General features: G+C 44.4%; 1 protein-coding gene across 1 annotated transcript in view; it reads left to right on the top strand.

Moving 5' to 3' along the window:
- The first annotated feature begins 318 nt into the window (after window positions 1–318).
- Window positions 319–14,872, top strand: part of TIAM1 (TIAM Rac1 associated GEF 1) — a 569,717-nt gene continuing 555,163 nt past the window's right edge. The window contains exon 1 of the mRNA XM_040338862.1: window positions 319–488. The gene's annotated coding sequence lies outside the window, so the exon portion shown is untranslated. The remainder of the gene's footprint in view (window positions 489–14,872) is intronic.

Below are 14,872 nucleotides of genomic sequence, written 5' to 3'. Positions count from 1 at the left end.
AGGGTTAATCATCCCTACGCACCAGTTAGCCTCCGGCCATGAAAGGATTAATCTTCCCCAAGCAGCCGGGAGCTCCTAGTCATGCAGGGTTAATCATCCACACACATCCGGGAGCTGCCAGCCGTGCAGGAGTTAAGCTCACAGACATCAGCCAGCACTCTACATAAATAAAGGGTTAATTCTGCAGCCAATAGTGGTAGCCTTTCGCGGCGATCCATTGACTTGTCTAAGTGAACAGCCTCTACTCCTTTAGTAAATCAATCTCTTTTGTATCAGTCGTAGGGCTTTGTGTTACTTTGTAAGTGAGCAGTGATCGGGAGCGAGCAGCAAACACCGCACATGTGCAGTATGTGAGGAGCAGAGCGTGCACGTCGATCGGGGATACAGGAGATACGCTCGCTCAGTCGTACATCCAACACCGGCTGGAGAGGGAGCTGGATATCGCGGGGGGAGAAAGGAAGACGGTGCCTGGACACACCTGACTGCAGGTAAGTCGCAACGTGCGCAAAGCCATCTGATTCCTTTTTGTATTGTCTGCCTTCATTTTGTAAAACGCTGCGCAAACTGTTGGTGCTATATAAATCCTAAATAATAATAATAATAGCAATCTTGTGCTATTTGTAGATTCATAGATATGCTAAATATGATGATGATGATGATGATGATGATGATGATGATTATTATTATCATCAGCTCATGTACCATTTTTAGGCTCATAAACAGAGTTCTATGCATGTAGCTCATGTGTCGTGAAATATGCATAAATCTCTGGAAAAAAATGTAAATAAAAAAATAAATGCACATTTTTAGGTGCCATTATTATTATGGGCACAATTCTTCACTGCGGACATAACTCCAGATCCTGCTCCAGGTTCTGCTATGGCTACATCAGGTTCCTGACTGTTATGTATCATCGCTTTCTAACAGCGATAAAATTCTGCCATCCCGGAATTTTTCTGGCCATTTTTTTAATACTCGTTTGCAACGGCACCTCCAATTGTGCACGCACCCCTCTCCTCCTCTGCCATAGACATCAAGCCTTTTATGAGATTCTACCTAGATCAGAGCTTGCACCGTCTCCCCCCCTCCATCCTGCTGTGCTTTGCATTGGCCCCGGCCTCTGGACCAGAAATGGGGGGGGGGGGGTCCCTGGGAAAATTCAGGCTCTTCTTCCATGTTGTGTGCTCCCCTATACGCCGCGGTTAGACTGGCCTGAGGATACAGCAGGCGATGTTGTCTGATGTACGCAGCCTGCTGTGCTCACATTTTTACCAAGTCACCGCGTGAACGTGACATTGCCTCCCCTCGGGGCACATACGACCCTGGCAGACCCCCGGCTTTTGTTTGGGATGACCTTAAAAAGCAGGACTCATCCGACTTGTTATAATCAGCTTTCTGGAAATCATACATGGGGGGGGGGGGTTCTGTAGCATGGCACATGTAAACATTACATTTACCTGTAAGACCCGCATGTAGATGGATGGTACACGCTTGTACCATTAATGTATAGACAAGCTGGAATCATTTTCCTATACATGTCTTGATAACGAACGTTGTACGTTGGCCAACAGCGCAGTTGGTGTATAATCCTGTGTTTACATCCATCGCTCCTCCTCTGCTGGGTCAGCTGTGTGCGTTGAATGATCAAGAGTTTATTTTCTCCCAGTATGAGGGATAAGGTAACGTCTTTATTTTTCATGGAAACGCGTGAGGTCGGAGCTACAGCTGTGATCTCCGGTTACTCGGCATTACATTGAATGTGTGCGATTGTTTGACATTGGCTGAGATTTTAGTCGTCACGCGCAGTTATTAGATAAATAGAATCAGCGGTATACCTATGCAGTTAATTGCATGATTTGCTTGGGTTAATGGAGGCGGTTAATTGGTGACACTTTATCCTTCCGAAGGTAAATGGCACTACGGCATGATTAGCCGGACCTTAATGATCACGTTTGTGCGTGGTTGCGCTTAGTTTGATGCTATACAGGATTACAGCTGGACAATGCAATGACTTGTCAAGCATTGGACTCTCATTTGGATTTTGGGGTGGGTTTTGTGTAAATTTGTGAACCTCTCTTCAAGGCTGAAATCTGGAGACAATTTTTGCAGATCGATGAACAAATTTTGCAAAATAAAACGCTCAGGGACGAGTTTATAAATGGCTGAGGGGAGAAATTTGTCAATCTCAGTTATTTTTCCAGTTGCTTCTGTTTTGTACTTGTTATGCATCAAGAGTCTTATGCATCGTACACACGATCGGACTTTCCGAGGGGGAAAAAAAGTCAGACAGGCTTTTTTTCTCGGAAAGTCCGGCTGTGTGTAGCCTCCATCTGACTTTTTTGGTCGGAAGTTCAACGGATCTTAGATAGAGAACCTGTTCTCTATCTTTCTGTCGGACTTCTGACGGACTCCTGCATGGTCAAAAGTCTGACCGTGTGTACGAGGCATTAGCAAACCAGTCTTGTTCAGGGCGCAGGGCTCTGATAGAATCACTTGAATTTTGGCAAAATTTGGATGCTCTCCAACCAGTAAAATAGTCAGCTGGAGTTTATTATTTTTTTTCATTTATTTACTATTTTCCTTTTCTTTCTTTTTTTTTCTTTTTTATGGGACATATTAAAGTGATTAAGTCTTGTGTGTCTTTTTTTTTTTTTGGGCGTTTTTATTGAAAAAAATAAAAAAATTTAAACATGTTATGCTTGCCTGCCCTGTGTAGTGGTTTTGCACAGAGCAGCCTAGATCCTCCTCTTCCTGAGTCCCTCTTCAGCTCTCCTGGACCCTCTCTCCCTTCGAGTACCCCACAGCAAGCAGCTTGCTATGGGGGCACCCAAGCCAAGCTGCAGCTCCATGTGTACATTTATACACTGGAGCTGCAGTTCAAGCCCGCCCCTCTCTCTCCTCATTGGCTAATTGATTTTGACAGCAACTGGAGCCAGTGGCGCCGCTTCTGTGTCTCAGCCAATGAGGGAAAGTACCGGACGGCCGAGGCAGTCATGGATATCGCTGGATAGAGAAGGGGCTTAGGTAAGTATTAGGGGGGGCTGAGAGAGGCTTCTGCACACAGAAGTTTTTTTTAGCTTCATACACAGACTGCATGAAGATACAAAAAAAAAACCTGACTTTACAACTACTTTAATTAAATCGGACCTTCAGTAATTATTTCAACTTTCCATCTTCTGTCCTTGTTGTTTTAACTTTGGATAATAATTTTTTTTTTCTGCCAGTAAATACCTTATGCAGCCCACTTCCTGTTTCTTGTCTGGTAAAAAGTCTAGGCTTATGACATCATGCACACGGCCAATGAGAACTGTAGAGATGGAGGTGTGCCTCTGTGTGTCTTTGTAAATCCAGGAAGTGAACAGGCAGCAGCTTCACCTGCCCACAGTTAAAATGGATGCAGCCAGACTCAGCGGAGGGAGATTTCTGCAGCATATTTGGCAAGTACAGAATCACAATATATATAAAATAATATGCAAAGTGGTTGGAGGGAAGCTTCCAAATGGCAAATTATGTGAGCAGACTGCAGTTCCTCTTTAAGAAGGAAAACTGCAGCAACCCACGTTAATCTTCATTCTATAGACCAGTGTATCTCAACCTTTTTTCCTGTCAAGGCACCCTATAAAAATGGACAATCTCTCGACACCCTTTAAAAATTGTGGAGCGGCAAGGGAGGATCAAGCAAGGAGGCTGTACAGGTGACTGGCATCCCCCTTATCAACTGATGATGCACAATGAAAACCCGTGACTTACGGTAGTTTAACTAAAAAGGCAGGCTTCATCCACATGCTGGCTTGTATACAATTTTTAGGCATTTTGCCAAGGCACCCCTAAAGTAACCTCAAGGCACCCAGGGTGCCTGGGCACTCTGGTTGAAAAAGGCTGCTGTAGATTATTCATTGAGTATATGTTTTAATTTGGCTAAAATGTTAACGTGCTCCTAAACCCACAACAGTAAAATCAGTCTATATATGCAGTAAAGCATGCTTGTTATACTCGCTGCGGAGCCTAAAGGGTTAATCCTCTGCATTGTGTAAAAAGTCTGTTTGATCCTGTCTTCTCTGATTTCCCCCCCCTCCTTATTCCACTGTCCCCAATCCATCGCCTGATAAAACTGAGCCTTGGGGACAAGCTGCACACGCATGTGTATTGCTAGAGTTTTTTTTCTTGAGAGTGAATCAGCACTGTCCAGACAGAGGATCAAGGATCCTGCAGCCTCATAGGACAGTCAGGGGGAAGTGAAAACTCCTCTCAAGCTTTAATCAGACACTCAAATAAGTCACAAGACTGCTATACAGTGGGGATGAGAAAATATTAGTGAATACAGGGTCCTGGGTTCAGTAACACTTTTTAAGGTAGACCTGTATGCAACGCAGATAACTGACTGACTTTTTATGAGACATGCAAAAGCTGGCCATACAATGATGTATTGTGCCAAATCTGCTCAGTGGGTGGCCCAATCGACCATCTCCCGCTTAACATTTCTTGATTGAAAAATTGCAGAAGCAAGGGGGAAAATTGTCAGTCAAACAGGGACTGCATTCCAATCAGATGCAACCTCTGTTCTGGTGTTTTGACATCCGATGGGGCCAGCTGTCAAAATACAATAGCTGCAACAGGAGATTCATCCATATGCACTGTTTAGTGTGGATGGAGGCATTTGTTCGATTTCATTCCATCAGGCTGAACAGAAAAATCTAATTGTCTATTGCCAGCCTAACCATGGTTTCATGAGACCCTAGGGTTTCCTGAGCTGTGGCTGAATTGACCTCCAATGTAATGGCACCTGCATAGTTCCAGAAAAACGCTAATGCCGTGTACAGATGATCGGACATTCCGACAACAAAAACGTGGATTTTTTTTTTTCCCGACGGATGTTGGCTTAAACTTGTCTTGCATACACACGGTCACACAAATGTTGTATGAAATTCCGATGGCCAAGAACGCGGTGACGTACAACACGTACGATGGCACCATTAAAGGGAAGTTCAATACCAATCGTGTTGGTATAAGTTTGGTGAGAGACGATTCGCACTTTTCAGCCTCATGCTTTTCAGTCCGTTACAGCGTGCCATCTCAATTACGAACGCTAGTTTTACCAGACCGAGCGTTTCCGTCTCGTACTTGATTCAGAGCATGCATGGAATTTTGTGCATCGGAATTTACGAGAACGGATTTTGTTGTCGGAAAATTTGAGGAACTGCTCTCAAATTGTTGTTATCGGAAATTCCGACAGAAAATGTTTACTGGAGCCTACACACGGTCAAAATTTTCGACCGAAAGCTCCCATCGAACATTTGTTGTCGGAAATTTCGAGCATGTGTACGTTGCATAAAAGTGTAAAATTGTTTATTCCTTTGTTATTATATCTACAACTTGCTGATCATGCTAATATACCATGAGCTGTAGCTATAATACATTATAGTAGGGGTTTGCTGAGACCTGTAGACTATGTCAAGGGTTCCTCATGGGGAAAAAATGGTTGAGAAAGGCTGGTCTAGGTATTTGTTCAAGCAGATCTCTGTAGAAGATAAAGGATCATCCTCCCTTCGAGAGATCACAAGACCAGATGCCTAGGCTTTTGGCCACATGATTGGTAAAGTGGGGCCTTAAAGAAAAACAAAGCCCTTTAATGCCTTTTACCATAGCTTTCGGATGCCTTTTTGAAAATGGATTGAATTTTAATACGATTTTGGTTCTAGGTGTCAAGGTGAACTCGGTGAGAGCTTTAACAAAAACATTTTAGATTAACCTTTTTCAACACAGAGGAACACTGGAAATAGCTTTCAGGTGTAAGGGAACCCCTGCTAAAAATGATTACTCTGTATCTACTGTAGAACTCATGATACATTCGTTTGATGGTCAGTGGGAAGAATACTCCTTACATTTGTGGTCATTGGGAAGAATTATTCCCTTACAGATTGCTAAAAAATATCAATGGAGTTAGGGGGACATTATCATGGAGGCAGAAATAGCCTGGTTGAGCAACCGTGTTCTAGATCAGGGGTCTCCAAACTTTCTACACAACGGGCCGAATTACTGTCATTCAGATTTTATGGGGGCCGGATTGTGGCCAGTGGGAGTAAACAATGCCCAATCATTGGTTTCAGTGGAAGGATGCCCTACTGATATCGGTGGGAGGAATAGAACCCCATCCTTGGTGTCAGTGGGAGGAATATAACCCCATCCTTGGTGTCAGTGGGAGGAAAAGAACCCCATCCTTGGTGTCAGTGGGAGGAATAGAACCCCATCCTTGGTGTCAGTGGAAGGAATAGAACCCCATCCTTGGTGTCAGTGGGAGGAAAAGAACCCCATCCTCGGTGTCAGTGGGAGAAATAGAACCCCATCCTTGGTGTCAGTGGGAGGAAAAGAACCCCATCCTTGGTGTCAGTGGGAGGAATAGAACCCCATCCTTGGTGTCAGTGGGAGGAAAAGAACCCCATCCTTGGTGTCAGTGGGAGGAAAAGAACCCCATCCTTGGTGTCAGTGGGAGGAATAAAACCCCATCCTTGGTGTCAGTGGGAGTAATAGAACCCCATCCTCTGTGTCAGTGGGAGGAAAAGAACCCCATCCTAGGTGTCAGTGGGAGGAATAGAACCCCATCCTTGGTGTCAGTGGGAGAAATAGAACCCCATCCTTGGTGTCAGTGGGAGGAATAGAACCCCATCTTTGGTGTCAGTGGGAGGAATAGAACCCCATCCTTGGTGTCAGTGGGAGGAAAAGAACCCCATCCTTGGTGTCAGTGGGAGGAATAGAACCCCATCCTTGGTGTCAGTGGGAGGAATAGAACCCCATCCTCGGTGTCAGTGGGAGGAAAATAACCCCATCCTTGGTGTCAGTGGGAGGAATAGAACCCCATCCTTGGTGTCAGTGGGAGGAAAAGAACCCCATCCTTGGTGTCAGTGGGAGGGAAAGAACCCCATCCTTGGTGTCAGTGGGAGGAATAGAACCCCATCCTTGGTGTCAGTGGGAGGAATAGAACCCCATCCTTGGTGTCAGTGGGAGGAAAAGAACCCCATCCTTGGTGTCAGTGGGAGGAATAGAACCCCATCCTTGGTGTCAGTGGGAGGAATAGAACCCCATCCTTGGTGTCAGTGGGTGGAATAGAACCCCATCCTTGGTGTCAGTGGGAGGAATAGAACCCCATCCTTGGTGTCAGTGGGAGGAATAGAACCCCATCCTTGGTGTCAGTGGGAGGAATAGAACCCCATCCTTGGTGTCAGTGGGAGGAAAAGAACCCCATCCTTGGTGTCAGTGGGAGGAAAAGAACCCCATCATTGGTGTCAGTGGGAGGAAAAGAACCCCATCCTTGGTGTCAGTGGGAGGAAAAGAACCCCATCCTTGGTGTCAGTGGGAGGAAAAGAACCCCATCCTTGGTGTCAGTGGGAGGAATAGAACCCCATCCTTAGTGTCAGTGGGAGGAATAGCACTCCAATCTTGGTGTCAGTGGGAGGAATAGCACTCCAATCTTGGTGTCAGTGGGAGGAATAGCACTCCAATCTTGGTGTCAGTGGGAGGAATAGCTTCCCATCCTTGGTGTCGGTTGTGAATGGAATAGTGCCCCAAGGGCTAGATAGAGGCAAGCAAAGGGCCACATCCGGCCCCAGGGCCGCAGTTTGGAGACCACTGTTCTAGATAAACGTATCCTTAAACTCTCTGATCTGACCACGTTCTTGGTATCTAAATGTGAAATAAATATGTAAAAATGCTGATACAGATGGTGGTAATGCTTGTTCAGATATTTTAGCTAATGTCAGAAGCTTGTATTTTCGTGGACGCATTTGTTCTTGCTGTAAAGAATTATTTGAATTGCAAATATTTCCAGAAACTATACACAAATAATTGAAATCAGCCAACAAACCTATAAACCAAGACATCATGGTTCCATGTCTGCTTCAGGTTCCGTTGGTGTTTTCTCTGAAGCGGTGGTGGTGTATGGGAATTTCAATTAGAGGACCCTATCTCCATGCCCTGTCCTTGTTGTATTAATACAGCATGACCAATTTGTCTGTGTGATACAAAAGGCTGTACCTTCTGTCCTAGCCGATTGTACTTGAAGTGGTGTGCCGCTGTTTTGTTCTTGTGCGCTCACTGTGCTCTATAACTCAATGTTCTGGGTCATTCCCTGTCCGAAGGGTAAATAGGCGCTTAAACATTGTCATTTTAAAATGTTTTTTTTCTTTGCAAGTGTAAGCTTTGCTGATATCCCTTGTTCATACATTGTTGTGTGCAATGGAAGTTTCAGCATATGATATGATAATTAGAGCAGCTTGCAGTACAACGCAACGCAATGTGTGTGTGTGTGTGTGTGTGTGTTTTTTTTTCTCTTAGTATGATACTGCGATGACTAATTATCTGCAGATGTTTCTTTGTTGTCAGTTTGGTTTTTTTAATTGCTTCTTTATCACTCCTTTTTGTGAGATTTTTATTTAGGAGTGTGCCAAGTTTCAGGCTTGTAAGCCTGTACGACTTCAACATATCTCTGGAAGGATTCCTGTGTAGAACAAAAGAGATATAGAACCATGTTTCCCATATATTAAAGGGGACTTAAAAAAAAAAAAAAAAAAAATTCTGTGTAGAACAATGGACAGGTCCCCATTAGGCACGCGCACTGCCGGAACGTTTTCGTCTTTTAGCTTTTCTCGGAAATTCAGAAAATTAAAAAATCAGACTTTTCCGATTTCAGACTTTTCCGATTTCAGACTTTTCCGATTTCAGACTTTTCCGATTTCAGACTTTTCCGATTTCAGACTTTTCCGATTTCAGACTTTTCCGATTTCAGACTTTTCCGATTTCAGACTTTTCCGATTTCAGACTTTCCCGATTTCAGACTTTCCCGATTTCAGACTTTTCGGAAATTTCGCAATTAACTAATTTGTTTAACCACTTAACCCCCGGACCATATTGCTGCCCAAAGACCAGAGAACTTTTTGCGATTCGGCACTGCGTCGCTTTAACTGACAATTGTGTGGTCGTGCAACGTGGCTCCCAAACAAAATTGGCATAATTTTTTCCCCACAAATAGAGCTTTCTTTTGGTGGTATTTGATCACCTCTGCGGTTTTTAGTTTTTGCGCTATAAACAAAAATAGAGCGACAATTTTGAAAAAAATGAATATTTTTGACTTTTTGCTGTAATAAATATCCCCCAAAAATATATAAAAAAACGTTTTTTCCCCTCAGTTTAGGCCGATACGTATTCTTCTACATATTTTTCATAAAAAAAATCGCAATAAACGTTTATTGATTGGTTTGCGCAAAAGTTATAGCGTTTACAAAATAGGGGGTATTTTTATGGCATTTTTATTAATATTTTTTTTTACTAGTAATGGCGGCGATCAGAATATTTTTTTCGGTACCGCGACATTATGGCGGACACTTCGGACACTTTTGACACATTTTTGGGACCATTGGCATTTTTATAGCGATCAGTGCTATAAAAAAGGAATTGGGTTACTATAAAAATGCCACTGGCAGTGAAGGGGTTAACACTAGGGGGCGGGGAAGGGGTTAAGTATGTTCCCTGGGTGTGTTCTAACTGTAGGGGGGGGGTGGCCTCACTACTAGGGGAAATCATTGATCTTCTGTTCATACAGAGGATCAGCATTTCCCCCCCTGACAGGACCGGGAGCTGTGTTTACACACACAGCTCCCGGTCCCCGCTCTGTAACGAGCGATCGCGTGTGCCCGGAGGCGCGCCCCTAGTGGCCTGCGTGAGAGCCGACTTGCCGCCGTAATATGACGGTGGGCGGTCGGCAAGCAGTTAAAAACAAATTTGAACTAAACGAATTGCACATGTCTAGTCCCCACCATTCACGACTCCCTTTTTTAAGTTGTATTATTTGGCAGTTAGAAGAGCGATCATTGGAATGCAGTTGCTTCCATTGGCAGTCATTGTATTTGGTCACACTGTAATACTGGATTTCACCACTAGATGGTGCTGCAGCTCTAATCTGCAATTGCAGAATTCTGTTCTAGAAAAACCCAAGACATGCTGAACAAATATATGGGGCTGGAGAAACCCAGAGAGACTCAGAAATACTCAGGCCGTTCAGCTGCATTCGGAAACCCTCAAAGGCTCGGGAGCTGAGTATTTCCGAACGGCTCTGAGTGGCTCCGGCGCCCGCGCACCTCAGGCAGAATGCAGTACTGCACACCGCAGAGGCTTGAATCCTGCTTGTTTTGTGAGACAACACTTGCAAACCGAGTCAGGATTTTGTAAAAAAAAAAAGCTTGTATTGCGAAACACTCGTTAATCGCGTTACTTGCAATCGAAGGTTCCACTGTACATTATAACACAAAACAATGCATATGAAAATGATCATGCAAGACCTATATTTATTTTTACATGTTAAAGTGGCCGTATAATGTACCTCGTGTTTTACTGCGTTATACTGTGATTGTACCCTGATGGATATCTTAAAATAAGAGGCTGCTCTTCTATATAGAGTACAAATCGAGATCTTCAAACATCTGCCAATATCATAGACGTATAGCGCCATGCTCCCATTGAGTAGGCGCGCTATGTGTTAAATTTAGTTGTCTGAGCTGTAGTTTAGCTCAGAAGGATTATGCTAAATTGTTGGTTCTGTTTCAGCTCAGCTGGGTTGCGCAATTTTCCCCTTGACGGTGGGTGTAGCTGTTACCACTGGTCAAGGTTGGAAAGGCAGCAGGTTGGATGCATTGGGTATCTCTTTCCCAGAAGCAGCTCAGAGGGCGTGGTCAACCTGCTGTGCATTCTGGGGAGGGGTACTTAAGGAACAGACGCCATTTGGCGGGGTCTTCCGATCCTGACCTGATGGCCCTCCTGGCCTCAGGGATGTGTGAGCTGTTTAACAGCCTCGGGGCCGGCTGGTCCAAGGCCTCGCAACTGAGAGTAGGCCCAGGAGTTTCTGGGGCCTACTGATCCAGGGATGGTCCTTCGCTACCTTGCCTACGGAAGGAAACTGAACCAGTGGGATTCAAAGGAAGGACGCATCCTGGCAAATTTACCTCACTGTGCTGCCGGCCTAGCTGAAAAATTCTTGGCACTGTGAGTCGTGTACTTTATTGGACAAAAGGGGGCAGCCCTGGGACTTTGAATGAGGTGAGAGAGGTTTAGCCAATGTTCACAACAAACAATGAGACAAAATCAATTTATTATTTTCAAAGTGTTATGTAACGGAGCGGCAACAACAATGATTGTGAGTTACCTGGCATAATAGCCAATGTACACAGCACAGATGAAAGTAAATATATAAAAATGTATTACAATTGTTATACATCAATGAGCAACAATAAAACTTGAAAGTTGCAGGCCCAGTGGATGCACATATACAATAAACAAATAAAATGTACATACATATAAACAAAAATATGTAGACATAATGCAGACATCAATAATATCCAGCATGTACAGGCATAAAACAAGCATCGATAAAGCCCTACAAGTTTCGCGAGACCCTGCTCGCTTCTTCAGGGGCGGATGCATGAATGTTGTATCTGTAATGTAAGTGATAAAATCAATAGATGTATGTTATTAGATGGGGGGCAGGCGGAATGATTGGCAAGAGGTCTGAAGAGGACCTCATACTTACCAATGGGCTGAAATTAATTGCCGAACGCTGGATATCAGGATGGCGGCCATGTAGTGTACTTTATTGGAACTATACAAAGTGTGCAAGTGGTTAAACGATCTTGTGGCAGAAGATCGTGGGGCGGCCTGACAACACTTATCAAGTCTGTGACAGAGACTTTGACGAGCTTCGCACCAGCTGCTAGGCCAGTGAGAGTAGGCCTATCTGGTGGTTGCTGAAATCCAGTGTGGAACGGAATTAATCCTCTGGATCCAAGTTGTACCCGTGATCCGCAAAGGTACCTGAGTCTTCCCCCATCCCTCTACCACTATGTTGGAGGACTTTGTTCAATTAAAACCTTGAAAGAGACTTTGTGTTTGGTGCCAACATTTTTGTGGTCAACTCTTCAAGGAGGTCCCTTGAAACGAGCATATGGCACAGTAAGGCAACGGCAGGCCCAAAGCTATACCAGCAGCTCCTTCGGGGATAGTGATACAGACGTCCTTGGCATTTTCATGCAAAATGGTTTCCACATCGCTGATCATTTTGGCTTGTTAATACAGCCTGGAGTTCTGCATCTTCAAGGGGGACCAGAGTGTGTTTTGCTTGTACGAGTTATTATTGTAACATATTCTTGTGTGGGATGCCTTTCATATTCTTATAGTTTGTAATGCTTGCTGAATTACTATTGGTTAATTAAACACAGACAGCTTTCTGATTGCAATCAGTTCCATAGACTTGCAGTTCGAGGAGAGGCCATTACCCTAGGTTCACACCTATGTGTTTTTTTATTTATTTTTTTAGTACATTTTGCAGAAACGCACTACAGTCCATTTAACATGGTTTCCTATGGTAGACGTTCACATCTATGCGTTTTGAGACCAGTGAGTTTTCGAAAAGGGTCGGGGACTTTTTTTCAGCGTTGCGCGTGTAATAGACTTAAATTGAATTGCACCAGAAACACAAGATTTGTGTTTTTTTTTTTTTTTTTTGTGTTTTGCTGTTTTTTTTCTGTATATAGCTGGTTGTTAAGGAGGGGGCTGGGAAGCCAGCCTCCGTGTCCTTAACAACCGATGAGTCATCAGCTGTCAACGGGGTTTCCCACTTGACAGATTAATAAAAAATTGACAGAAAAAAAAATTGCAGAAAAAACGGCACTGACACCCCCCCCCCCCGGTCCATACCAGGCCCTTCGGGTCTAGTATAAATCCAGAGAGAACCACCCCCCCCCATGGCAATTAAAAAAAATGGCATGGGGTCCCCCCCACAATCCATACCAGACCCTTTTCAGAGCATGCAGTCTGGCAGGTCAGGAAAGGGAGGAGACGATCGAGCGCCCCACCCTACCCCAAAGCACCTTGCCCTCTTGTTGATGGGGACAAGAGCTTCTTCCAGACAACCCTGGGCTGTAGTTGTCAGGGTCTGCGGGTGGTGGCTTGTCAGAATCACAGAATTTTGGCCACAACCATAAACGCTACATTTGGAGAGGAGTCAACAAGATCTATGATGAAAGGTACATCATTCCTACTGTGAAACACGGAGGTGGATCACTGATGTTTTGGGGATGTGTGAGATACAAAGGCACAGAAAATTTGGTCAGAATTGATGGAAAGATGAACGCAGTATGTTATCAAAAAATACTGGAGGGACATTTGCATTCATCAAGCCAGGAAGCTGTGCATGGGACGTACTTGGACATTCCAACATGACAATGATCCAAAACACAAGGCCAAGTTGACCTGTCATTGGCTACAGCAGAATAAAGTGAAGGTTCTGGAGTGGGTCATCTCAGTCTCCTGACCTCAATATCATTGAGCCACTCTGGGGAGATCTCAAACGTGCCGTTCATGCGAGACAGCCCAAGAATTTACAGGAACTGGAGGCTTTTTGCCAAGAGGAATGGGCAGCTTTACCATCTGAGAAGATAAAGAGCCTCATCCACAAATACCACAAAACACTTCAAGCTGTCATTGATGCTAAAGGGGGAAATACACGGTATTGAGAACTGGGGTATGTAAACTTTTAATCAGGGTCATTTGGGTAGTTTCTGTTGTGATTATGAATTAAAGCATAAAGAGCTGATTGATAATAAATGGCTTCAGCCAAACACTAACCACGAGTGAAAGAAACGTTTTTATGTTATTCATATTCTCTGAAAAATGGCCTGGAAATCATAAATTCTGCCAGGGTGTTTAAACATATGAGCACAATTTTTTTTTTTTAATATATATATACCGTATTTATCGGGGTAAAGCGCGCACCACCGTATAGCGCACACCCCCAACTTAGAAGGGAAATTTCAGGGAAAAAATAAAATACTTACAGTTTGAATGCCCCTCGTTGGTGTCTTGCCCGGCGTCCATCGTCGTCCATCGGCGGCCTTGTCGTCCGTCTGTGGCCTTGGTGGTGTCCTCCCCGCTTCTCCCGCACTGTTTTTGAGTCGATCCCCGCTTCCCGCGCTGTGTTTCAAGGCAGCCGCCAACATATACCGAGCGCAGTACACTCGGGTACACGCGGCCAGGCTCGGCTCCCCTCGCCTTTGCCGCACAGGGCGTGAACGCGAGGGGGGCCGAGCCTGGCCGCGTGTACCCGAGTGTACTGCGCTTGGTATATGTCGGCGGCGGCGGCCTTCAAACATACAGCGCGGTAAAGCGGGGATCGTGTGCGGTATACGCCGATAAATACGGTATATATAATTCTGTCTGTCTATTTTCATTTTATAGAGCAAAAAATTAAACCCAGTGGTAATCAAATACCACCAAAAGAGAGTTCAATTTGTGGGGAAAAAAAATGACAGGAATTTTATTTGGGTACAGTGTTGTATGACTGAGCAATTTTCAGTTAAAGCAGCACAGTGCCGTATCGCAAAAAAATTGCCTGGTCATGAAGGGAAGTAAATCTTCCGGAGAGAGGGAATAATACCGGGAGAGGGAATAAAATGGGGGTAGGGCATTTGTCTGCATGTCTGGGAGCTCCATCATCTCTGGGGGGAGGAATGTCATCTATCACAATGTCTGCAGTCTTCCGTGACCCGGTCAGAGCAGAACATTAACCATGACCCCCAAATCCTGCGCTTATCACCATCTATGGCATGTGACTCACTGTCTGCTACCCTGTACTGTGCGATTTGACAAATTATATTGTCCTCTCCTCCTTCATTTATTATGGATGGCCGTTTCCAGATGATTGCTGTGTAAATAGCTGGGTGGTTGTGTTAATCATCCTTAGTTATCAGCTGCTTCTGTATACTAATCAAGGGTCCATTGAATTCTGTCTGCTAAGAGATGAATTTATTCTTTTTTTTTTTTTTTTTCCCAACAA

This window comes from Rana temporaria, chromosome 2, assembly GCF_905171775.1.
Source record: "Rana temporaria chromosome 2, aRanTem1.1, whole genome shotgun sequence".
NCBI classification, from domain to species: Eukaryota; Metazoa; Chordata; class Amphibia; order Anura; family Ranidae; genus Rana; species Rana temporaria.
The sequence above is the reverse complement of the archived record's forward strand: the minus strand, read 5'-3'. Positions and strand labels throughout refer to the sequence as shown.